General features: G+C 49.8%; 2 protein-coding genes across 5 annotated transcripts in view; one reads left to right on the plus strand and one right to left on the minus strand.

Annotated features, from left to right (window-relative positions):
- The window catches only part of P4HA2 (prolyl 4-hydroxylase subunit alpha 2), a 29,253-nt gene extending 28,219 nt beyond the window's left edge, over positions 1–1,034 (minus strand). For 2 of the 4 annotated variants that reach the window (XR_011338533.1, XM_069869459.1), the window contains exon 1: positions 927–1,030. The gene's annotated coding sequence lies outside the window, so the exon portion shown is untranslated. Of the gene's footprint in view, positions 1–926 lie in introns of all 4 variants that reach the window. The other 2 variants (XM_069869458.1, XM_069869460.1) reach the window with 1 other exon arrangement.
- The window catches only part of PDLIM4 (PDZ and LIM domain 4), a 445,004-nt gene that overhangs the window by 372,363 nt on the left and 52,084 nt on the right, over positions 1–20,557 (plus strand). The window lies entirely within an intron of this gene.

Here is a 20,557-nt window from a genome sequence, read left to right on the forward strand (position 1 = left end):
TTTGCTCCCTACAGGTTCTTTTCTAAAATCCACAGCAAAGAATATTTCTTCCATGCTCCAGCAGGTAAGGCAATTCATTCCAGTGTAAGGCAGAGCAAATCTGCCCGCACCTTACTGTGCAGCATCTGCAAACTCTGCCTGTATGGAAGAGCCTGGAGTCAAGCCACACACTGCTCCTGAAGACAAAGAGATCACATGATCTTTTCCCACTAGAGCTTATTTTTCAGCATTAAAATTTAGACTGCATTTTACTGCGCAAAGTCATAGTTTTAGTATATCATGATACTTAACCTTCTATGTGGTCATATAGCATAAAAACCAAAATCTTCCTGTTCAGAAAGAAGGGGTATTTTTATATAAGAAGGCCTCCAGTCAGTGAACTGTTATTTTCAATTAATATCAGCAATTTAATTAGAATCAGACATTATCTCAGCGGCACCAGGGTTGACCCTACTCCGAGATGTCCCTACAACACGTCCTCTACCACACTCCACACTCTCATTTCTCAGACCTATAGATCACCACACGCACAAATCAGAGCGAGTCATAGGAAAAATATCTCTGTTTACAGCTTTCTGCTCTGGAAGTTTGCCAACAGGCACAGCATGGAAATTATAAACAGATTGGATTCCTGACTTAGACCTAGCCTGAAAAGCTTCTTATGCTAAACGGTCAATCGTGCTCCCTCTGCTGTTGCCGGTCTTTGAAATACATAACCATAGTCTGGGCTTGTACCCCCTGTGCTGCCTCCCAGAGCAGGATGAGATACACTAAAAAATGAATCTAAAAAAATTATGGCATAAGCAAGAAGCAAAATTCTTGTTTGTCAGTGTCACAGCAATGCCAAGTTATAACTGTAGAGTAATGTTCTGCTGTTAAAATATGAGCATGGCAGTTACCGGTCGCTATATATAATCACAACATACCTGTGGGATTAATTCCTAGGTCCTTAAAGCCAGAAAGCCCAAGCGTTGCCCTGGTACCAAAGGCTGCGGTGGCCTTTCAGCTCAGCTTCGCCCTCGCAGAGCACCTAGAAAATTAAGGAACAAGAGTGTTTCTTATAAAAATGTCTTTTGGGAAGCCTGCCTTCAGCGCTTCCGACAGGAACGGGGATGATCACCAGCTGGGAACACCGAACAGCACAGAGCAGACAGCCCCAAACACAGCCTGTATGCCTACAGCTGCTTCCCTCCTCGCTTCCAGGTTATACGGACATTCTTTGCTGCTAGAAACAAGATAATTCCCGTCTAGTCAAAGCATGTTTCGCATTACTATGACACAGCAAGCTGTCATGCGCCAGCTGAGCTGCGATAACGCTCCAGGCAGCACCTTTAGCCTTCAGGCCAGCTTGTGCTCGCACAGCCCTCGCACTCCAAGTTTTGGTCGCTGCATCGTGTCCGTCACGGCTGGGCTGCACACCTCCCTGCCACAAAAACAGGGACAAGCGCTTGTTGGAAAACAAAATGAGGCGGGAGCAGGACAGACGAGCTTCGAACACCTCTATGAAGCTGGAAACATCGTTTGCTCTATCTCAAAGCGCTCACGCAGGCAGTTAACACAGCTGACAGCAATAATGCAAGTTCACTGCTAATATCGGTCACATCCAAGCAAGGAAACCGGGCAGTGGAGGACGCGCCCCTTGAGCATCCAAGGGCAGCTCCGCAAAGCTGGACCCCCACGTCCTAAAGATACTGGGAAGGCTGCACCCCCTGAGGATGGGGATGGAGATGGGATGGGCTGTGCCCTAAGGATATTGGGGGTGGGAGCCACGTGCCTGAAGGATGGGGATGGAGATGGGGGGGCTGTGTGCCTTAAAGATGGGGGGGGTGCTGCACATCCTAAGGACAGGGATGGAGAGGGGGTGGAAGAGGCTGCATGTCCTAGAGATATGGGGGGTGCCCTAGAGATATGGGAAGTGTGTGCTTGTCCTAGAGATAGGGGAGGGGGGGTGCCCTAGAGATAGAGGGAGGGTGTGCTTGTCCTAGAAATATGGGGAGGGTGCATGACCTAGAGACAGGGGGGGTACGTGCCCTAGAGATGAAGGGGGGGGTTACGTGCTCTAGAGATATTGGGGGGGGGTGCATGACCTAGAGATGGAGGCAGGGTACGTGCCCTAGAGATGGGGGGGGGGTACGTGCTCTAGAGATATGGGGAGGGTGCATAACCTAGAGAAGGGGGGGGGTACGTGCTCTAGAGATATTGGGGGGGATGCATGACCTAGAGATGGGGGGGTGGGTACGTACCCTAGAGATTGGGGGGAGGGGGTGTACGTGCTCTAGAGATATGGGGAGGGTGCATGACCTAGAGATGGGGGAGGGTACGTGCCCTAGAGATTTTGGGGGGTGGGGGGGGCACGTGCTCTAGAGATTAGGGGGGGGTACGTGCCCTAGAGATGGGGGGGTGCCTGCCCTAGGGCTGGGGACAGCCGGGGCCCCGGGACCGCTCTCCCACTCCCCCGCCGCCGCCCCCCGCCCGGCTCTCACCGCGCTCCAGCCCCGCTCGCCGCTCTCCAGCCGCGCCGCCGCCCGGCCCCGCCCCCCGCGACGGCCCCGCCCACTGCCCCGGCCCCCCGCCTGGCGACCGCTTATATGCGGGTGGCCCCGCCCACCGGCCCGGCCCCGCCCACCGCCCGCGCCTCTTGAGCCGCCGCCACGTCTGACGCTCCGCCCCCCGCCCCGGCCCCGCCCACGGCCGTAATACCAGGAGTAGCGGCGCAGCGACCCTGAGGGCGCCCCGGCTCCTGGAACCAGGGGGTGGTTTGGGCTGGAAGGGACCTCAAAGCCTGTCCAGCTCCACCCCCTGCCATGGGCAGGGACACCTCCCACTTCCCCCTCACCACAAGAAGGATGTTGAGGCTCTGGAGCGAGTCCAGAGAAGAGCAACAAAGCTGGTGAAGGGGCTGGAGAACAGGCCTTATGAGGAACGGCTGAGAGAGCTGGGGGTGTTTAGCCTGGAGAAGAGGAGGCTGAGGGGAGACCTCATTGCTTTCTACAACTACCTGAAAGGAGGTTGTGGAGAGGAGGGAGCTGGCCTCTTCTCCCAAGGGACAGGGGACAGGACGAGAGGGAATGGCCTCAATCTCCACCAGGGGAGGTTCAGGCTGGACGTTAGGAAAAAATTCTTTACAGAAAGGGTCATTGGTCCCTGTCAGAGGCTGCCCAGGGAGGGGGTTGAGTCACCTTCCCTGGAGGGGTTTAAGGCACGGGTGGACGAGGTGCTGAGGGATATCGTTCAGTGATTGATGGGAATGGTTGGACTCAATGATCCGGTGGGTCTCTTCCAACCTGGTTGTTCTGTGATTCTGTGATTCTGTGGATCAGGGGCTCAAAACCCCATCCAGCCTGGCCTTGGGCCCCTCCAGGGATGGGGCAGCAATCGTGTGGTAGTTTGGGTTGGAAGGGACCTTAGCGATCATCTAGTTCTAAGTCGAACTGTTGGCCCCTCACTAGTGTCCTGGTAGCCAAGGGGGCAACCAAGTCCTGGGAGTGGAGATCTGGTTTAAAACCAGCATGCTGCGAGCTTTCCGAGCCCTTGCCTTCCTTAAAAGTGGAGTCAAAATCCCTTTGCAGAGAGCTTGGCTGCCAGATGCACACACAATTCGTAGAATCATAGAATCACCAGATTGGAAGAGACCCACCAGATCATCGAGTCCAACCATTCCATCGATCACTGAACCATGCCCCTCGGCACCTCGTCCACCCGCACCTTAAACACCTCCAGGGAAGGCAAGTAAACCACCTCCCTGGAATTATTTTTGGATGCCCCCTTGTCTCTCACATTACGGGGCTTTTGTCTGAGACCTTAGCAGAGGAAATATTAAAACTACGTAAGAGAACTTACATAGTGCAGCGTAGTGTTATATTTCCCATAAAACAATGCCTTGAGTCAGTACGGAGGAGGCAGGAATACATCTGGATAACAGAACTCTTTCTGACCTCAGCGTAGCTCAGGTTTCTCCCTGAAACCGTAGCTGTAAAGTACATGTGTAAAAAGACCTCATGCATGAATAAGTTCTAAATTTAGCCGTGTGTCTGTTGCTCTCCCTTTGTTTTTTATGAATGAAAAATTAATCACGCCGTATCATAGAAGAGCAGGAAGGGAAGCCAAAACCCACGGCGTGCCAGCATCCTCTCTGTGCCGCTCAAAGATTCAGCCAGAAGTCTGACCTGTGTCTTTCCATCTGCCGTAGCTAAAAGATGGGGCTGCGCTGCAGAAGTGATGCCTGCTGGACTGTCACCTAATTATTAGCCTTCCCTCAGAGTGTGTGCAGATGGACCTTACAGGCTGAGGATTTGGTGCACCTAGGGAAAGACAGATTCCATTATCGATGATGGGCAGGAGCAGGGGGGCTTCTGCAGGGAGGCAGAGGGTGGCTGCAGGATTCGGATGACTCTCCTGCGCTGGCTGCACCAGTGGGCTCCGCGCTGGTGTTGCTCAGTCGCTGGTATCAAGCTGACAGCAACACCCCGGAGCGTCTGCTGACAGCAAAATCCCTGAGCGTTAGAGAAACATGGGCCATGACCAGGAAAAGGGGTGGGGGAGGAAGATGCAAGGCTGGCCAAACACAGGAGAAAAGGCAACACTTCTGGACTATGAACAGACTGGGGTACAGCTCCCTCTTCCCATGGCACACGGAGAGCACGTATCCACAGGGCAGCACCACAGCTCCAACACACGTGCTGCTCCTCCGCTCAGCACCTGCCCTCTGCGTTGCAATTAAACTTGTCCAGCAGTCAGCTCAGGCCAAGCTCAGGTGCCTCTGCACAGGCTGAACAAACCCAGCTGGGAAACACAGGTGTCAACTATTTCAAGTTTCATCCTCTGACAAAGAGACCTCTCTGACCAAGACTTTGGCTGCAAACAGGCTCCTGCTCTGAATGTTTCCCAAACAGTTGTATGTGCGCTAGGGCCCTCCTGCCATGGGCAAAACGCCTTTTGCTCTTTCATCAGCTTGGGAGCTCAGTCCTGAGCCCCCCGATGCTGGTGCAGCCCTGCTGAGTGGACTGGGGGGGCTGCGGGCAGGTGTTATTGGAGACTGCACTCCTTGAGGACGCAAAAGTGCAACCGAGAAGAATGAAAGGATGGGATTTACATGTTAAATTCCACTGCAGATAATTGAGATTGGAGTTAATGTGAGATAAACGCAGTCTGCAGATGGAAAAGGTCTGTCACACAGACAGCTCCAGCTGTCTTTGTGCCGTGTTTGGGAAACTGAAGCTGGATTTTCTGGGAGCGTCTGGAGGAACCAGAAGGCTTGTGTTCCTGTTTAACGTAATTATGGTATAGCCGAGGCTCTGGCAGCGCTCTGAACCGTGCCCAGCTGCACGTTCCCAAGGTCATTTAAACTTCTGCAGACATAGAAATAACTAGTAATTCCCCAACCGGCTTCTTTAAAACTAAATGCATCCATACAGAATTAGAAGTGACTGACTACAGGGAGGGGAAAAGGCACATTCTCCCCTTCTTATCTTACTGAAAATGGCACAGCCCATATTTTAGTTAGGTTTTCCAAATTGTCCAGGGATGCCCAAAAGAACCAGGGGGTGCAGGGATGCAAACTGTCGCCCTTGCCAAGCATTGAAGGAGCTTGCAGGGAGAGAGGCAGCTTTTATAAATGATGTTCTGCTATCCTGCTCTGAAATCTGTCCATGGGTGCTTAAGGCAGGCAGCTCTGCAAAAGCGCTGAGCGACTGCAGCCCTGATCGCTTCCACACAGAGGAGGCACTGTCCAGGCTGAAACATTTTTAAGATCATATCCATGCTTAATGCTTTTTAACCCAAGCTGGCCCCCTCCTCAGCACATGAGTGAGCTCTTCGGTAAACTTGGCTAGCAGGAATGATGAATCACCCTGAGTGAAGGGGAAAATTCTGCAATTCCTCAGAGCCTGAGGGAAGATGCTGAAAGCTGCAGCGCGGTTCAGCAGCCCCAGCTGTGGCAGAAAGACACATTCCCATCTCCCTGTGTCACCGAACCCTGGGGTGTAAGCAGGGGGGAATGTACCTGAGCAAGCCCGCAGCTGCTGAGCGTTGCCAGGCTGACGTCTGCGGCCACTGCATAGCAGTGATTTTTACTGTTAACAACCAAGAGAAACAAGGGCTTTGCGGTAAGGCAGTCAGACTACCCCAGCTGAATGAAGCTCAGAAAGCAACTTGCAAAAGTTTAGCTTGCAACACGTTTAACGTAGAGGTTTGTGGGGGAGAAGCACATTTTGACATAGAGTAGAGAAAGTCCCAGAGGGAGCGTGGAAGAGGACTCAGGGCATCCCATGCCGCTCTGTGCATGCCCTGGATTTAAGCACAGATTTTGTACTAGACTGAGCGGCCAATGTAAAGCAGGCCCTGTGAGTCATTCTTTCACAGACTTCATCATAAATCAAATCCAGAAATAGGAAAGGGCAGCTGGTTACATTATTCCTTTTAGGTTCAAGGAAAGATCTACTTAAGAAATGTGGGTAAAAGACATTACAAAACCATGACAAAAACCACCAAAGTCTCAAGCTGTGCTTTATTTAGGCTACTAATTAGCAGAGGAAAAGCCAGACCATCAAACACACACGGAACCAGGCTGAAGTCAGGTCCTCAGACAGAGGATTATTGGCAGTCGCTGTGCTTTAGGTGGCTGTCATCTTCAGGGCATCGATGTGTGGGGTTTTTCCACATGGAGCTGGGATGCATTTATCCAGAAGAGATTCCACAGATGAGGAAAGGATGACTGCATCCCTTTTTTACTCTCTCTTTCTAAAGAGAGCAGCCCAGCCAGACACTGCTACCAGGCTCTGGGCTTTCCCTGCTGCTTGGCTCCAGTGCTATCAGCTCTGTATTGTTGCTCATTTAGCCTGCACCGGCTTGTCACAGCCCGTTTTTGCAACATGTTTTACAGCCACCTTAGAAGGCAAACTCAGCTGATCAAAAATGCTAATGCAGAGAATTCATTAGCTTTGTGCTGAGATTCTAAATCTCAGATCTCAGAATTAAAATCCTGGGGTTGATATGACAGCATCCTTCCTAAATTTGACTGATCACAGGTCGAGGTTCCACTCTGTCGGAGCAATGTTCCCTCACCACCTCTGGGCCTGCCAGCAACAAGCAAGCAAAGAGAATGTGTCTTTCCTCCATGTGCAGAGCACTCAGCCCTTCAGCTTCTCATCGTCCTCACACATCACATCCCTTCATTTGTGTTTCATATCATTTGTGACTCATGCACACCCTCCCAGGGCACAGGGTGCTAGGGTCAGTCTTTTCCCCAGAGGTTTGTCCCCTTCTGTCTGAGCAGGAGCTGCTCCTGCAAAGGATCTTTTCTAAATTTCCATGTCAGAGTTGAAGCAGGACAAGCCTGGCAGAGCGAGCCCTGGTCCTTCCTCTGAGCAGCAACATCTGCCCAGCAAAATGCAGTGGTGGAATTGTTAACTTCTGGAGTTCCAGAAATCCTTTCTGGCACATCACCGAATTTTAAAAATATTTGTCTGACTCAAACAGTGGATCTTTATTCCTTCCCAGGCAGAAGAAGTACAGAGTGTGCACTGTATACTCAGCATAAGTAAACAGTGAATGCCTGAGCGTGGACACTAATGCAGAGGTATTAAATAAAGCAGTGAATGCCTTTCACTTTGGCGTCTGGAAGGGGAATGCACATCATCTACATATATCCATGCTCCAATTCCACACGTAAATTCACACCATACACTTGCAAGGGTTATTTCAGAGCAAATACTATTCCTTGCTCAGCCTGTGATAGGATGTACAAGGCAGCTCATTTCTGGTGTGATCCAGGGCCAGGGTGGAATCAGACTCCTCCTGTAATGACTGGTTCCACAGTAAATAGTGTGTAAATACCATACACCTCCCCTTTTCCTAAGCACGTTTGAATAAACCAAAGAGCTTAAATCAGGATGGGATTTGTTCTTATGTCATAAAATCCTCAAAAGAAAGAAAGAAGCAGACAGACAAAGGATTTAAACTGCAGGAAATGTTATTCCATACTTGTAAAAAGTATATGAATTTAACAATTTCTGACATTTGAGCAGATTCAAGGGTTCTTTATAGGCATTTTCATAACTCCTGATATAACCGTGATGATATAACTGCATGGTTTTATTTCCTAGTCTGCTCTTTGTTATATATGTCTTTACTTCAGCCCTATTTAGCAATTACTGAGCTGAGTCATTACAGTTAATGAAGATTTAAAGCTCCATGGTTAATGCAGAAATTAACCAAAATAAACATTTGGAAAACATATATTAGTGCAACCACAAGGTTAAGTAATGATATCTGCTGTAAATATAAAAAAAATGCCCCTTGGCTTTTTTATTTTCTCTTGAGGTAGATGGGAATTTAAAGGAAAATAAAACTAATTTCTAATTCAAGAAATTCATTAAAATATCATAACATAAATCTTCGTTCACCTTTCCAGTCTGCTGCATCTGGCTTATATTGCACATATGCATGAGACAGTGGAAACTTATCATGGGAATAATAACGTTGGCCCTACAGACAAACTTTCAGCTAGTATTAACTGTAAAACCCCACTAATTTCAGAAGAATGACTCTTATTTAATTAGTAACATTTCAAGCCCTGTGAGACAAAGCTACTTCTGTGGATTGGACTCTCGTATTGTGGTCAACATGCTGACCCTGTAATGATTTTGAGGAGTCAAAATTGAAATGAATCACCCTGGGCAAAACGAGAGGTTGTGCTAGTTTTTCTGTAAGGATGCAGCTCGTGGCACAGCTTTGCCGCTGCGGTTTTACGCTCCAGGCAGCCCAGGGAACACGACTGCGTAGCTCCTGGCAGCATCTTGCACGCCAGGATCTGCCCTTTCCACATCACTTTTAGGGATCATTCTGCTGCAGGTAATTAAAGGACACTCTTGGACTGTTGGAAAGCCTCCTTTGAGCCAAGTGGTTGGGCAAAGGGACTCCTCGTGCCTCCCTGTGGCAGCGTTAGCGTGTATTTCATCTCAAGGCACCGACCAAGGAGGGCAAAACACCTCTTTTTTCATGGTGCAGAATTCAATGTGGTTCCTAATACTTTATTAGCTCATTAGTTCTGCTTTACTAAGCTGCATCTTGATGAAAGCTGGCACTAATCTTCACCCCCAGGGCCACAAACACCTCAGCTTTATACTCTTCTGGGGACCCATTAGGTCTCACTGTAGCCAAGGTTACTGAAAAATATATCTGTGCTGCTACAGGACACTACACGCACCGGAGAACCACCCTACCTCCTGCTGGTCCCAGCTGCCCTCCCTTTCCCCTCCGGCAGGCCACGTTCTCTGACTAATTCACTGAATTCCAAGTAAGGTTTGTCCTGCATTACAGTAATGACATCAGACAAGCTGCAGAGCACCCAGCAAGCACCCACCCTCGCAGAGCAGCGATGCCCAAGCACGTCATGCCCCAGGCAGGAGCAAGAGGATCACAGAATCGCAGAATGGTTTAGGTTGGAAAAGACCTTTTAAGACCAAGTAAGTCACCACTAAACCACATCCCTAAATGCCATGTCTGCATCTCTTTTAAGGTCCTCCAGGGGTGGTGACTCTATGACCTAGATGAGGGGATTGAATGCTTCCTCGGTCAGTCTGCAGATGACACCAAGTTGTGCAGGAGCGTTGATCTGCTGGAGAGCAGGAAGGCTCTGCAGAGGGATCTGGGCAGGCTGGATCCATGGCTGGAGGGCAGAAGGATCTGCAGAGGGGCCTGGATCCATGGATGGAGGGCAGGAGGATCTGCAGAGGGACCTGGATCCATGGCTGGAGGGCAGAAGGATCTGCAGAGGGACCTGGATCCATGGCTGGAGGGCAGGAGGCTCTGCAGAGGGATCTGGATCCATGGCTGGAGGGCAGAAGGATCTGCAGAGGGGCCTGGATCCATGGATGGAGGGCAGGAGGATCTGCAGAGGGATCTGGATCCATGGCTGGAGGGCAGAAGGATCTGCAGAGGGGCCTGGATCCATGGCTGGAGGGCAGGAGGCTCTGCAGAGGGGCCTGGATCCATGGCTGGAGGGCAGGAGGCTCTGCAGAGGGGCCTGGATCCATGGATGGAGGGCAGAAGGATCTGCAGAGGGACCTGGATCCATGGCTGGAGGGCAGGAGGCTCTGCAGAGGGACCAGGGCCGCTCGGCCGGCGCTGCCGTTCCGGGTGCGGCCGCCAGGGGGCAGCGCGGTCCCGCCATGGCGCTGCGTCTCCCCCAGCGCCTGAGGCCCTGGCTCCGGCCTGGTTCTCTGTGTTTAAGGGTCTGGCCTTCCCACCCCTAACTAGCAGCCTAAATAAAACGCAGGTTGAAAATTTGGGTTTTGTAATGTCTTTTGCCCATGTTTCTTTACATTATCTCTTCCTGCACCTAGCAGATCTGTTATAACCCACATGGGAGGGTATTTCTGTGTCTCAGGTGTGTGCTATGCTGCTTTTAAAGGGAAAGACTGGCATTGTGTCCTGCCAGATCTTGCCTTTCTGCTTAAAATTGTTAAACGCACCCAAATACAGACTCGGCAGCTTGATAGCAAAACACAGGATTAGTGGAATCAAGAGGCTCTCGGTCACCCCGGCGTGGGAAATGCCACCGTTGCTCTCCTGGTCTCGGGAGAAGCATTTTGGATTAATCTGGTTCGGCTGAAAGGGGAGCTGGCACAAGCCCCGGCTGGCTGTGAGGGGGAGATGGTGTGTGGTGGCCTTTGTGAATCACTGGCACGAGCAGCAGTGTCCGGATGGCATCGCCCGCTGCCACGGCTCCTGCTAAATGCAGCCTTTGTCACCACCGCACCAGAGCAGCCGGGAAACAAACGGGAAGGAAAGAATGAGCTCCCCTTCGGCACTCACGCTCTGGGGACCCACGGAAACTGTGTGGCCTGAGAGAGCCTCTTTCTAAATTAATGTCCTTGAATTGGCCCAGTCACCTCCCGGGTGGGAAACCAGGTGAGCAGGAGCCAGCGTCAGCTCTCTGCAGCTGAGCCGGTGCTGCCAGCCAGGAACTGCTTCACAGGCTCTGCTGGCTGAAAATAGAGATACAGACTGTGTTTCTTTGTGTGGTCTTGGAGACGCTTTCTTAAGGAAGGCAAAGTGGATTGACACCAAAGTTCATGGTATTACTGCCTGGACTTTACCCTGCATCGCCGCCCCTCTCTCAACCATGAGATGAGCATCAGCTCCTCTCGCTGCCGTCGGGCGCCACCGGCCCCTGCTCGGTGCAGGGTGGGCTGTGTGTGCCCAGGGCCCAGTGAACCGTCACCCACAGAGGGCTCAAAGCCGCCGGGACAGCGCCCCACGCTCTTCTCGCCTGGGCTTTGGGGTGACTGCAGGTGGAGGGTGTGAAAGAAGCAGAGAGGAATCCTGCAGGGAGAGAAGGGATGGAGTGACCCACAACTGCTGTGTGGAGACCCTGGGGCTCAGCGGAGCTGGGGGCACCCACTGCCCTGGGTCAGACCTCCCTCTCCTTCTCACGACTGCCCGGATCGTGGCTGCCCTCGGCCGCTCGCTCTGCACGAGCAGAGCCCAACACACACATGCACACACCCCACATGTAGCCTCCACCCCCTGGCAGAGGGCAGAGGAGATTTCTTCTTGAGAGAGGGACAGTAGAAAAGAAATTTAACACAGCTGAACACAGAAAGCAAATGCAGGCAGAGAGCACAAAGGGCAGTGGGCACATTAAAAGTATAGCAGGAATTTAGCGAGTCCTGAGCAGATGCTCCTGTCAGCCGGGCCAGTGTCTCACACCCTCCCTAGGAGATCTTTCAAAAGCATTTTTAAAACTCCTGTGGAAAGCGGCCAGCAGCTATGACGCTGCCTAGTAAAGACGGGCCCCGCCGGGAGAGCCTGACAGCCCATCCATAACCCGCTGCCTCCAGCGTGGCCCCGGCTGATAAGGCTGACTCAGCCGGCCGAGGTCTTGCTCAGCCGTCGTGGGCCTCTGGCTCAAAGCTGTGGGAGTTGTGGTGTGATCGCACCGCGCTGCCTTGGGAATCGCACTCCTCCGTGTCAGCTTGGTCTCTCGATTCCTCCTCCTCTATTGATACGGTGTTTGTCTGCGCATTTCGCTGACGCATCACAGATGTGGATGTCATAAGCCAGATCAATTTTGAAGAAGCAGTGATTTTTGAGTGTCCACCAAGGGGGCTCTTGGGAACCCACTTCTCATTGCGTGTTTTTTGTGCCTTGATGCAGATGGGGTGGTCACTGAACTGGAGCATCACTGCACCACATTTGCCTGCAAGTTCATGGAGGTGGGAATGCCCCAGACAAATAAATGATAGGAGCTGGCTCCACGCCGTGGCCTCACTGCAGAGCTGCAGAAGTCCCTAGTTTGGTTCTAAACACGTCAGACCAGCTATACATTAGCACAGGGTAGATCCCAGATGCTGATGGAAAGGACTTTGGGGACAGAGGAAGCTGAGGCTGCAGCTGGATGTGATGCTGAGCTCTGCTCCCCCAGCATTGGTGGGAGCCAAGCTGGCTATTTGCAGCAGCTCCATCAGCCCCGGGGAGCTCAGCAGAGTCCCAGAGTCCTGCTGTCTGCAGGGCACATGTGGGGCAGTCTGACCTTCCTGCTCCTCCGCAGCCTGGAGTTTCGATAACTGCAGATGTGCTCACTGACCATGAAGTGTTCAGCTCCTCTTGGAATCCTGCTCATTCCTAAATAAAAGCAATCTAGTGATAAGATGAAAAGCCATTATATCTGACATCTGGGTACAGACTGCACAAGGTCTCGAGCATTGATACGTCAGCATAATGTGGGCTGAAGGTGAATAGAGACTTTCATTTCATGAGGAAGTATATTACTCACAAAAAGTATCAGAGAAAGTGGGGAATACATAGTCCCATTTATTAATACAAGTGCATTAAAAATTATGTACAATATAAGATTATATTATGAGACAGTCATAAAAAGGACAATTTATAGTTAAAGGTCAAAAGAAATGGAAGACTAACCCTCAGAGCAGCTCTTGGACTTCTGTGTCTCATTCTTTTGCTATGTCGTTGTTTAAAGAGAGAACGCTGAGCATCCTTCACAACAGGCGGCCTTCCCCCATCTCATGAGCTGTATTTCTGGTTTAAGCTCCCGTTCCCGTGGCAACAAAGCTCAACAACATTATTGTTATTTTCCATACGATCATGCAATTTCCCCTCTGTCCGGGGACGAAGGGCCCAGCGACCTCTGAGGGGATCCAAGCACGTGGGCAGGCAAGTACTTCTTGAAAGTGTTGGAGCAAATGGAGCAGCATATTGAGGCTCAGCTTGAGAGAAATCCAACACAGGGGTGGTAACACGCAGACATCAAGCTGAGACAGACTGACAGAGCTTGTGCAGCTTCTGGTGTTGACACCACAGCCCAAAGGCACCCCAGACTGCTAAGGCAGCTGAGAACAGCCCGACGTCAGTGCAGTGGGTTTCTGTGCTTGGTAAATGTTCCCACTGGGCTGGAACTTATGTATTTTAGACGTTTCTCTCTAACGTGTTTGCAGCCTCTGGGTCTTATTCAGTTCTGCTCGACAGGCTGCCTGCCCTTGGCAGAAGCCAGGACAGCACCTACTGAATTGCCTTTTGACGAGGGCACTCAAGGCTGGAGGATTTTTCTGTTCCTCCCTGGAGACAAGCTGTTCCCTGGGTGACTTGCATGCAGATGCCAACGCCTACAGCCAGACAAAGTGGCCTAAATTAAGCTGCTGGTCTAACACCTCTCTCTATCCGGAGGGATTTCATTTTTCCTGGGGGGTTCATGCCGGATGAATCATTTTTCCATTGAATGTCACTGCTCCGAGTGCCTGGATGTACGTCTGTCATCCCGGCCACAGCTGGGGTAGTGCAGAGGTCAAAGGGAGAAATTGCAGAGAGGCTACCCTCCCCTACAAAAAAATCCCCTCTTTATAGCCAGGAAATAAAAATCACACAAAATCCATCAACTTGCTTGTTTGTGTAATTGAGACATTGTTGTAAAAATTACCCTAGATTGACTTTCTTTTCCTTTTTTTCCCTCTCCTTCCTAAAAGCCTGTGGAACAGGATCCCCAGTTTTCCATGGTCTCCTGCCACGGTGCCAAAGAGCAGGGAGCAGCTGAGGCCGTGCTTTGTCAAATAACCCCAAAGCCAATGTTCTTGGCAATAAATATGCACAAGATGTTATGGTCATCTTGATACAATGAGTGGATTTCATTTGAGGCCAGTCTGTTTTCATTGATCTTAAAGCATTTGTGGCAACGCTCTGGCAGGGTAATTAGTTTCCTTCCCAATCAAGTTGGCCATGTGGCCTTTGCTAACATCATTATTACGCTAAATTATCAGGAGAGTTGCAGTCCCTGCTCACATCTGCTACCCGCCCCAGAGACCACAAACCCAAATTTTGACTTTGGAGGGAGAGTCAAATGCATTTTCACGCCTGTAAATCCTTCCAAGGCAGGGAGCATCCCCAGGAGAGCCGCTAGGAATTACCTAGCAGAGTTGAGGCAGGGGAACCCTTGCCCGGCTCCTGCAGAGGATGAGGAGGAAGCTCTGTGTCCCACAGGGAGAGGGAAGAGGATGCAGGGCAAAGGGCTGTGATCTGCCCCAGCTCCTGCACCACCACACAACACGGAGTAGCCTGGGTATGTGGAGCTGTTAGTAGAAGGGAGCAATGGAGCTGATAACCAAACAGCGTTTGGGCAGCGGATGCTGACCCTGGAGGGGAGCAGAGCCAAGGCAGGGCATGTTTCCCTGCCCTCCCCAGCTCATCCCATCCCCACTGTTGCACGTGGTGGGCTTCTTTAAGAAACCTTTTTTCCCCTGCAAACAGACATCCTCATTGATCAGGTGCTTGGCCAGGCCTGTCCTCTCTGCCACCTCCAAGTTTCTGGCTAAAATGGAAACAGTTGAGAATCCAGACTCCCATGCTGCCTTTGCCAGTAAAAATCCACATTTAAGAACCACCGCTGAATTCCTCAAATAAACAATTAGCAGTGAGTCAATGAACACGTGGGGCCAGAAGCTTAGCTGAGACGAATTGGCAAAGCCTCTTTCACTGAGGCGCTCTCCAGCCTCTAAAATGAATGGAGAGTCTGGGCGAGCTGCTCGCAGTAGTTGTGGCCGATTCAAACAGTGTTTCCCAGGCGCAGGGAGGGCAGCGGAGGAGCTGCTCCCCGTGGTGCTCCCGGGTGGTGGGGCAGCCGCTGGCTCCAGCCTCTTGGAGTTGTTCTCCTGAGCCAGGACTCACAGCTGCACCCACCGTGAAGGTGGTGATGGGAATTTGGGGATTCTGGCTAAAACGCCTCCATGTATTTCACGCCGGGGCACGGAGACGCAAACAACTGGAAGGGAAGGGCAGCAGCTGAAAATCAGCTGTGTTTAGCCAGGATGAGCACAGCCCCAAAACAATGAAGTGATGTGAACCCAAGGCATGTCTTCAGCAGTTAATTAACGTGATTCCATATAAACAACCCCGATGGCAACCATGACTTATCTTCTGCTGTAAAAGCAGACACTGACTCACAAAACACCGCAGCCCAAGATTTTAATGCCTGTTTTGGCTACCGCCACATAGGAAAAAAGGCGAAAAAATGTAGCTTAGGCTCAAAGAATAAATAACGAGCAAATTCTTACAAACCCTGGAGCCTATTTTAAAAATCAAATCAAGTGCAATTAATCGTAAAACCTTTCTGAATTGCAGTGTTGTTGTAGAGTTTCTAAAGGAGCCAATAATCCAGAATACTACAGTTTATTCTGGGGAAAGACTCCAATACAGAGAGGCTAATTCAGAGAGGTTTTGGTGTTCAGAGCAATAGCAACTGAGACACTCATTGGGTGTCCCTCATCCAAAGAATTGATCTCTGATTACTAACAAACTGATTAATAAATGAGTTGGTTCATAAACTGCTGGCAGAGAGAGTATCCTGACAAATCTCACATTGATAAGAGATGATCTGCATCACTAATGGCAAATGTGTGTTGGATTTCAGCAGCTTTACAGTCTACTTCACAGAGCACTGTGATCAGGAAGAGCTGATACATCCAAGCAGAAGACCTGTTCACTTTAATGAAAATTTGGTTTGAATTAACTAGAATCCTAGATTCTGTAGAGCATCCTTGCTGCCCCTAATTCAGTTGCAACAGTGCATGCAGTAGGTACACCCCAATTCATCAGGATTGGCTGAGTTCAATTCAAGAACCCCACAAGATACACTAAGTCTTGTGGGAACTCTTATTTTTCTTAACAGGATCACAGTCTTTATCTGATCGTGTTGTTACCAATACTAGCAGTACAACAGTGGTGCGAATTAACATACATGCACTGGTCTCAGCAAAGCCTCTTCAGAGCACTTGGTCCCACAGCAAAAAGCCTAAAGCTAAAAAAACCACCCCTCATCTTTTTCCTTGGCAGTCCCAGCAGGTGGAACGTATGATTTCTTCCACATTTAGAAAACAATCGGTTTCCTCGAGGTTATCCTGAAGTGAACTCAATAAAAACCCCAGCTCAGCCCCAGCAAGTTAAAAGACATCTTTCCACTGACTTTGGTGGGAACCAAAGATTTTAGAAGAAGACATTGGCACATCTTTAACAACACTGGAATTCTGTACTGAGTCCTTTAGGGAGTCATTCCTTCATTAAACACAGAAGAAATATAGGACTGTGTGTTGGTTACCGGCCATGAAGAGAAGCAGGTGCTCCTAACTTGACTTCCAGACACCCAAGGAAATGAAGACTCAGCGCAGCCCATAAGCTCCGGCAAGCAGACATCACGTGGAAGGCGTCCATCACAGCATGCTTGATTTTCCTCGTGCTTTCAAAATACCCAACTGGGAGAGCAGCGAGTGCCAGAGGAGAGGAGTCATTGGCCCCTCCTGGTGTCGCCCCTCCAGGTATCACCCCCCCAGGGTGGCTTCTGCCACCCACTGCTCCTTAGGGAGCTTCCAGGAGCAGTGTCAGCTCTCCATGTGACTGAGACACACCATGCTAGGAAGCACACGCTGCATTTGCCCAGGGTGGATGCAGGCACCCAGCATCACCTCGTTGACTCTCTGTGGCGAGGTGAGCCAGGGCCAGGGGTCCAGCTGAGCCTGGGAGATGGGACTGTGGAATCAGGGCTGGTCTCCTCAATAGGATCTGCTCGGTGGTGGTCTTATGGGGGAATTCTCTTACAGGTAATGGAAAACAAATGGGGTGGGTTTATATGTCCCATAATGCTGGGCTATGAAAAGCAAAACTAAGGCAAGAACTTCATTATTCTTAGAAACATCCCTCTTTCATTAGAAACCAAATGCATTTTGTCTTCAGTGACTATAAAGCAAATGCCTGGGAAATATCACAAGCAATCCATTCCTTCTTCTGGGCTGCTCCACAAAGCCACGTTGATGGGGAGGCTCACGTGGGTTGGATCGGAGCCAAAGCACAAAATGTTTGGGGGCCCCTTAGTGCATTCAGCAAAAGTAAATCCCATTTAGGCTCCAGCCTCACTCAGAAACTTCCCTCTCAGGCACCTCCAACGGGCCAGAAAGGTCTTTTTTACAGCCCAAAATCATTTGGGGGCATCTGTGCGTGACACATCACCTGGAACTCGTGTCTGTCTGCATCCATGTCCCTACAGTGTCCCGATGCTTTCAGCGAGTTGCTCAGGGACCACACATCCAACATGGAAAATGCAAGCTCTGTACAGAGAACCATGGAAGCGTCCCCACGCTCAACAGGGCTCAGCTGCCACTTGTTCAGTCCCCAAGGCTGCGCTGGCTCACGGAGGAACCGACCCTACATATTTTATAGATCTATAGGGAAACATTTTTAAGAGCGCTTAGCATCTGTAACTAGGAGCTGCAAACCTTCCACGCCGGGAGGGTTTAGGAAACGATTGGGCTGAGTATTCAAGGCGAACGGCTTCACACTTTTGTTCTCCCATGGGATGGGTGCCAGCAGGCAAAGGTTGAGGCACCTGCATTTCCTACTGACACGCAGGTCAGGAATGCAGAGGAAGTGCCTGGGAAGGGTGGTGGAAGAGAACCAGATTTCTTTATAAACTAACAAGCCTCAAATGACTGTTTAGAGGAAATTACTTTAGTTTCTTGCATAGAAAGTTTTAGGTGGATGTGATTTGGCTGTCTACAAGAGGGGAAAGAAAAAAAAAAAGAGACAGAAAAAACCCTCCTGAGAACATTTTCTGAAAAGAGCAGCACTGCAACAAAAGTTAAGAGTTTTCTCAGCATAAGAACATGAAAATATATGAGGCAAACCGTTAGCTGGCATGAAGCAGCAGAGATGAATGCACTTGGACACAGCTACGCAGACTGACACCAGCCAGCCTCGCCGATTAGCCGCCCACGAGGAGGATTATATAAAAAAGGCTTTTAAAGACACAAACAATAAATTTGCCACCTGGGTATAATTTGTGGATTTCAGTATTTGTTTAGGTCATCACATATTTTGTCTCACATGAAGCAGCCATAAAGTACCATAATATTCTGCCTAACATGAAATGACTCCATAAATGGAGATAAATTAACAAGAGCTCTGTTCAAACCAGAAACGGGCTTTGCGGTTTGTTTGGGCTCCTGCATCCTGCCTGCTCCACTGCTTGGGTGCGATTCAGCAGCAGAAAGTCTCTCCCCACCATCCCACCTCGAGCTGATGCCCAGACCTAATAGGATATGCAATTTTGTCTCTTTTTAGCTTTTTTACAGTGGGTGACCCAATCTGATGAGTTAACAGGAACTGTATGTCATTGCAGAGGAGAAAGCTCTGTCCGGCACTAAAAATATCACATTTGATGGTCCAAAAGGAAAGAAAAAGTGTGCTTCCCTAAGCATGTTGTAACTATTCAGCTGGATACTGGCTGTAACAGCCTCTCACTCATGAATTCTGTCTTCATAGTCACATAAATAGAAAAAGACCTAATAAGCTGCCTCACTTTTTCTGTGAAGAATATTTTCCTGACAGCACTCTCTGAACTTTTTTTGCCAAGGTCAGCAAAGGGACTTCCACACTTTGCTTTGTCAAATCCCTTACAGGATCAGAAACTCTTAGGGATTTTTTTCCCCCTCATGTCTATTGTTGTCAGCTGGATTTCATCGATGCCCAAAAGCACGGAAACAGTGTGTGCCACGAGGGGGTCTGTGGGAATGGTTGGATGGAGGCTGCGTGCTGGCTGGGGACAAGCTGCCAACAAATCATTTCCAAATGAGTCATGAGCAGTTGATGTTCAATGATTGAGATGCAGTGAAACCTCTCTGCTGCTGAACTCATCTGCGTACCTGCTCGAAGATTCTGCGGCATTTCAAGAGCCCTAGACATCTCTCCTTCTTCAGCTCGTCAGACCAATGCTACACAAGAAATCCAATGGATCTTTGTTTCCCCCAGAAGGTTACATTGACTTCTGCTGGATTTAAGGAATACTCACTTGACAGACACCCGAAAGGAGTGAAGAGGTTGGCTGTGCTGTCCCAGAGGGACAACCTCTTCCAACCTGGTTATTCTATGATTCTATGATTCCCCGTTGTCACGGCATGGCTGGGCTGTGCCAGGCAGAGGGGCCACGCGTGGGAGCCCTGGGGAGGTAGGCGAGGGGCTGGAGCTGTGCCGGGCTGCCCCCAGCACTAACTCAGCAATTCCACTTCATTTGCAAAGTATAGCCTGAAGAATGCTTCTTCTGTCCAGGAGTATTTTTTCAGTCCCTTTCAGAGGAACAATAATGCACCTCTTGAAGAAATTCTACAAAAGCGCAACTTGGAAAAATACCTGGGGATCCATAAACTAAAAAGCTTCCTTGAACACATGTTTAAACTATTCATGCTTCTCCAGAGACATTCTGAACAGGCACAATCGACTCCGCGCCCATGAGAACAGAAAAGTAAACACCAGCCTGTGCCAAGTATTTGTCTCCTTTCTGCCCCAGCAGCAACTTCGATTGGTGTAAAAGTAGCGCTGAAATTAAGGTATTGAGAGAAGCAGAGAACAGTTCTTGGGGTGAACTAAAGAAAAACTATGCAACACAGGCCTGAGGAGTTTTCTCTGCAGAGGCAAGCGGGGGCAATGCAGGGGTCTGTGTGGCTGCGTGGGGCACCCAACCCAGGAGCCACTGCTGGCCACACTCGGCAGAACCATCAATCGATCAACGTTACTGCTGCTGAGAAAGACTCACGAGCCTGAGCGCACCATAAGGTTTAAAGCCCACCAAAAAACCCCACATTAAATCGTCAAAGAGGCATAGAGGAATTAAAAAGGCTAAACAATTAATCCTTCTTGTACATTTTATGAAACTCCAGAAGGGCTAGGATTTGTTTGACCTTGTGACACCTCACCTCGCATTCCTACACACCCATAAAAATACCATATTCTTTGGCAATCAAATGTTAATTTGTGTGATATGTTTAAAAGATGCAATCATTTAGTTATGGTGGAATACGGTTAGCTGCTCCTGCTAATGGTAGCATGTCCAGATGAACCTCAGGGCAAATGATGGAATGGAGGAAGACCCTCAGTCCCACAGGGGCTTTTTAGACACATCTCTCTTTTACTTAAGCCACAGGAGAAAGAATTAGAACACTGGATACAATCTCTTCTAGCGCGAGCTGCCTGTTTGCCTTGGAATTTGTTATTTAATCATTTGATG

This window comes from Phaenicophaeus curvirostris, chromosome 15, assembly GCF_032191515.1.
Source record: "Phaenicophaeus curvirostris isolate KB17595 chromosome 15, BPBGC_Pcur_1.0, whole genome shotgun sequence".
NCBI classification, from domain to species: domain Eukaryota; kingdom Metazoa; phylum Chordata; class Aves; order Cuculiformes; family Cuculidae; genus Phaenicophaeus; species Phaenicophaeus curvirostris.